At 43.0% G+C, this 5,803-nt stretch overlaps 1 pseudogene; it reads left to right on the forward strand.

Annotated features, from left to right (window-relative positions):
• The first annotated feature begins 1,132 nt into the window (after nucleotides 1-1,132).
• Nucleotides 1,133-5,546, forward strand: LOC147988168 (uncharacterized; annotated as a pseudogene).
• Nucleotides 5,547-5,803: the final 257 nt, after the last annotated feature.

The following is a 5,803-nucleotide window of genomic DNA, read 5'->3' on the forward strand; positions in this document are numbered from 1 at the left end:
CGTGCAAGAAAACAGAGTTCGAAGGCAGGGGGCGCGCCCTCCACCCTCGTGGATGCCTTGTTTCCTTTCCAGACAACTTCTTATTTTCCTATTTCATAAATATTCCAAAACGGAGAAAAATTGCTATTAGAACTATTTTGGAGTTGGTTTACTTACCGTACCACATACCTATTCCTTTTTAGAGTCTGAAACTTTCTAGAAAGTGTCCCTTATGTACTCCTCCAGGGTTACGGTGTCAACAACATTGGTTTGAACATTTATGGTATTACCTAAGCTATAATGTTTGATTCTTTGAACGTTCACCACCTTCGGATTTGTGCCTTCAAAGTTGTTGATTTTTATGGCACTGGAACGATAGACCTCCTTGATAATGTAAGGACCTTCCCATTTAGATAGAAGTTTTCCTGCAAAAAATCTTAAACGGGAGTTGTATAGGCAAAACATAATCACCTACATTAAACTCAAACTTTTGTATCCTTTTGTCATGCCATCTTTTAACTTTTCCTTTGAACAGTTTGGTGTTCTCATAGGCCTGGGTTCTCCACTCATTAAGTTAGCTAATGTCAAATAGTCTCTTCTCACCGGCAAGTTTGAAATAATAGTTGAGCTCTTCAATGGCCCTATATGCCTTATGTTCTAGTTCGAGAGGTAAGTGACATGCTTTTCCATAAACCATGTTATATGGAGACATACCCATAGGATTCTTATATGCAGTTCTATAGGCCCATAATGCTTCATCAAGTTTCTTGGACCAATTCTTTCTAGATCTATTAATAGTGTTTTGCAAAATTAATTTAATCTCTCTATTACTCAATTTTCTACTTAACCACTAGACAGTGGATGGTAAGGAGACACAATTCTATGATTAACATCATAATTAGCAAGAATTTTACGAAAAGCACCATGAATAAAATGTGAACCACCATCAGTCATCACTAGTAGAAAAAGGACCTAATATGAGATACATTAGTGCCGGTTTGATTTTGAGCCGGCACTAATGTGTCCATTAATGCCGGTTCCAACGGCTAGCCGGCCGTTCTCATTAGTACCGGTTCGTGGTGAACCTTTAGTACCGGTTCGTGCCACGAACCAGTACTAAAGAGGGTGGTGGCAAGGTGTTGTTAGTCTGGGGCCCCTCCAGCACCTTTAGTACCGGTTCGTGTCACGAACCGGTACTAAAGGTCGACGTACATAAACCCTTCGTCCACCCGAGCCACTCTGTTCTTCCCCTTTCCCCTCACTTCCTCTGTTCTTCCCCTCTCTTCCTCGAGCTCCTCACAAATTTTGCCCAAAAATTGTCAAGATTTGAAGGCCCCCATCCATTCAAATGATCACAAAGGTTAGCAACTTTGTCCTTTCAATGCAATGCTTTGTATAGTGATTAATTTGGGAGGAATTATATTTGCTAGTATTTGATTTATATGCAATTAGAGGTCAAAAATAACACTTAGTTTGCATATGTAGGTGTGGTTTACTTAGTGCCTTCTAAATCTCCGTCGTAACCACCGTCGATCGCCCGCACCGTCCCGTCGCCGGCACCACCTTGTGGTGAGGCTCTTGGTCATGAATGTTTTACATTACCAAATTGATGTTTGTGTGATTTGGATATATAGTTACTCGTATAATTATCTTACCCGTACGTTGTTTGTTATACATAGTGCCATGGTTTTGATATCCGTCCCCGTCGGCCCTCGTCCTTGTTATGATTCGGATATGGTATATTCTCTTTTAAAACTAGTTGTTGCATTTCGTGTTTATGACAAATTATGCCCATCAAGTTGACATAGATATTTTTATCTAGGAGGTATGTGAACCGGAAATTCCAACCGACCCTATTGTCGAGAGGTTAAATTTAGTTGAAAGAGAAAACGAGTATTTGAAAGAAAAATTGAAAAGAATTGAGGGGGAGAAGATGGAATTGGAGTTGCATGTTGCGGATGTCGTCGATGATCACAAGATCAAGATGGAGAAAATGAGGTTGAAGATTAGAAAGATTAGAAAATATGCCATTAATAGTGTGGCTTGGTATCATTATGCTGTTGGATCAATTGTTACCTTAGTTGCGATCTTCATCGCATTTGCTGTTGCATTTAAATTCTTTAGCTAGAGAGTTATTTGTATGTTGCATTTAATTAAGTGCTGTATATGAACTTTATGTATGAACTTGTATTAATTTGGTCTATTCGGTGTTGTGTAATGAAGATGAGCCGACAATGGATGTATGATGACCGATGCTCTCCCGAGTTCATTAATGGCGTGCATACTTTTCTGCGGGCCGCTGAGGCAAACAAGCGGGCGGATGGTTTTATGCCTTGTCCATGTGCTGGCTGTAAGAATGGTCACAGTTACTCTACGTCAAAAACCATTCACGTCCACCTATTTAAGTCCGGTTTCATGCCCCACTATAATGTTTGGACCAAGCACGGAGAAATAGGGGTTATGATGGAAGACAATGAAGAAGAAGAGGACGACGACGGCTATCCTGGCCATGGGTTCCCTGAATACGATGATACAACAATGGGGGAAGAAGCTGAGCTGGCAATGCGGGAAGAAGCTGAAGAAGAGGCATCAGATGAGCCCGCTGATGATCTAGGTCGGGCCATTGCCGATGCAAAGAGAAACTGCGCAAGTGATCTGGAGAGGACGAAGTTGCAGCGCATGTTAGAGGATCACAAGAAATTGTTGTACCCGAATTGCGAAGCCGACAAAAAAAAGTTGGGCACCACACTTGAATTGCTGCAATGGAAGGCAGAGAATGGTGTATCTGACAAGGGATTTGGGAAGTTGCTGGTAATGATAAAGAATATGCTTCCAAAGGACAACGAATTGCCCGAGAGTACGTATGAAGCAAAGAAGGTTGTCTGCCCTCTAGGGTTAGAGGTGCAAAAGATACATGCATGCCCTAATGACTGCATCCTCTACCGCGGTGAATACGAGGATTTGAATGCTAGCCCGGTATGCAGTGCATTGCATTATAAGATCAGTCGCGATGACCCTGGTGATGTCGAGGGCGAGCGCCCCAGGAAGAAGATTCCTGCCAAGGTGATGTGGTATGCTCCTATAATACCACGTTGAAACGTTTGTTCCAAAACAAAGAGCAAGCGAAGGTGATGTGGTGGCATGCAGAAGACCGTAAGAAAGACGGAAAGTTGAGAGTACCCGCTGATGGTTCGCAGTGGAGAAAAATCGAGAGAAAGTACTGGGAGGAGTTTGCAGGTGACCGAAGGAAGTATGGTTTGGTCTAAGCGCAGATGGCATTAATTCTTTTGGGGAGCAGAGCAGCAACCATAGCACGTGGCCTGTGACTCTATGTTTGTATAACCTTCCTCCTTGGTTGTGCATGAAGCGGAAGTTCATTATGATGCCAGTGCTCATCCAAGGCCCTAAGCATCCCGGCAACGACATTGATGTGTACCTAAGGCCATTAGTTGAAGAACTATTACAGCTGTGGAATGGAACAGGTGTACGTGCGTGGGATGAGCACGGACTGGAAGAATTTGACCTAAAGGCGTTGCTGTTCGTGACCATCAATGATTGGGCTACTCTCAGTAACCTTTTAGGACAGACAAACAAGGGATACCGCGGATGCACGCACTGTTTGGATGATACCGACAGTATATATTTGGATATTTGTAGGAAGAATGTGTACCTGGGACATCGTCGATTTCTTCCGACAAGGCATCCCGTAAGAAAGAAAGGCAAGCATTTCAAAGGTGAGGCGGATCACCGGACGAAGCCTCGCCACCGTACTGGTGCTGATGTACATGATATGGTCAAGGATTTGAAGGTAATCTTTGGAAAGGGTCCTGGCGGACAACCTGTTTCGAAGGACGCTGACGGACACGCACCCATGTGGAAGAAGAAATCTATATTTTGGGACCTGCCATATTGGAAATACCTAGAGGTCCGCTCTGCAATCAACGTGATGCACGTGACGAAGAATCTTTGCGTGACCCTACTTGGCTTTTTGGGCGTGTATGGGAAGACAAAAGATACACCAGAGGCATGGGAGGACCAGCAATGTATGCACGGAAAAGACGGCATACATCAGGGTCAGGCCAGCTACGCTCTTACCAAAGAAGAGAAGGAAATCTTCTTCGAATGCCTGCTCAGCATGAAGGTACCGTCTGGCTTCTCGTCAAATATAAAGGAAATAATAAATATGGCAGAGAAAAAGTTCCAGAACCTAAAGTCTCATGACTGCCACAAGATTATGACGCAACTCCTTCTGGTTGCATTGAGGGGGCTTTTATCGGAAAACGTTCGATTAGCCATTGTGAAGCTATGTGCATTCCTCAATGCAATCTCTCAGAAGGTAATCGATCCAGAAATCATACAAAGGTTACAGAATGATTTGGTGCAATGTCTTGTCAGTTTCGAGTTGGTGGTCCCACCATCCTTCTTCAACATCATGACGCACGTCCTAGTTCACCTTTGCGAAGAGATTAACGTTTTGGGTCCTGTATTTCTACACAATATGTTTCCCTTTGAAAGGTTCATGGGAGTCTTGAAGAAATATGTTCATAACCGTGCTAGGCCAGAAGGAAGCATCTCGAAGGGCCATGAAAATGAGGAGGTCATTGAGTTTTGTATTGACTTTATTACTGACCTTAAGCCGATTGGTGTTCCTGAATCGCGGCATAAGGGCAGACTGGAAGGAAAAGGCACGCTAGGAGGGCATCAAATAATATGTATGGACGGGCATTCTCTCACTAAAGCACACTACACAGTTCTACAGAATTCCGCCTTGGTGGCTCCATATATGGAGGAACACAAGAATTTTCTACAGTCCAAACACCCGGAGAAGTCTGACGACTGGATTACACACGAACAAACGAGGAATTTCGCCGGTTGGTTGCAGAAATGTGCCCTGAATGATGGCGATATTCAAAATGACCTGTACTCGCTGTCCCAGTTACCATCTTCGAATATAATGACTTTCAAATGGTACCAGATAAATGGGAATATATTTTACACGACCGCCCAGGATAAGAAGAGCACCAACCAAAACAGTGGTGTCCGCTTTGATGCAACAACCAACACGGGAAAGGAAACATATTATGCTTACATAGAGGACATATGGGAACTTAACTATGGATCAGGTGATTTGAAGGTCCCTTTGTTTCGGTGCAAATGGGTCAATATGACACGAGGCGGGGTAACGGAAGACCCGCAGTATGGAATGACAACAGTGGATCTCAACAATCGTGCGTATGCAGACGAACCATTCGTCCTAGCCAATGATGTGGCACAGGTTTTTTTATGTGAAAGACATGTCTACCAGGCCGAGAAAAAGAAAAGATAAGGAAGCGAATGGATCATATGACGAGCCAAAGCGCCACATAGTTCTTTCAGGAAAAAGAAATATCATGGGAGTGGATGACAAGACAGACATGTCAGAAGATTATGAAAAGCTTGATGAAATTTCTCCATTCACAATGAATATTGACCCGAGCATCCAGTTAAATGATGAAGATTTTCCATGGCTACGGCGCAAAGGGACACACGCGAAGAAAAAGTTTCATACCCAAAGATCTGGGATATGATCGGCTTCACTATCATCACTTTCTTCTGTGTTTCACACCCAGGAGGGAATGTCTGTAATAGTTAGGGTAGTTATGTGTTTTGGCATTTCAAACGCGAAGAAATTTTATGTGCAAACAAATTCTTTTCATGCATTTACTGATTTTTTCCAGCTAAATGACCCTGAAATTGAAAAGCATTTCAAATGAACTCATAAAAGGTTGAAAGTTGGCATGGTATCATAATTTCATACAAATAGCATGTGCAAAAAAATTAGAGA

This window comes from Triticum urartu, chromosome 1A, assembly GCF_056163025.1.
Source record: "Triticum urartu cultivar PI428250 chromosome 1A, HENAU_Tu73, whole genome shotgun sequence".
NCBI lineage: Eukaryota > Viridiplantae > Streptophyta > Magnoliopsida > Poales > Poaceae > Triticum > Triticum urartu.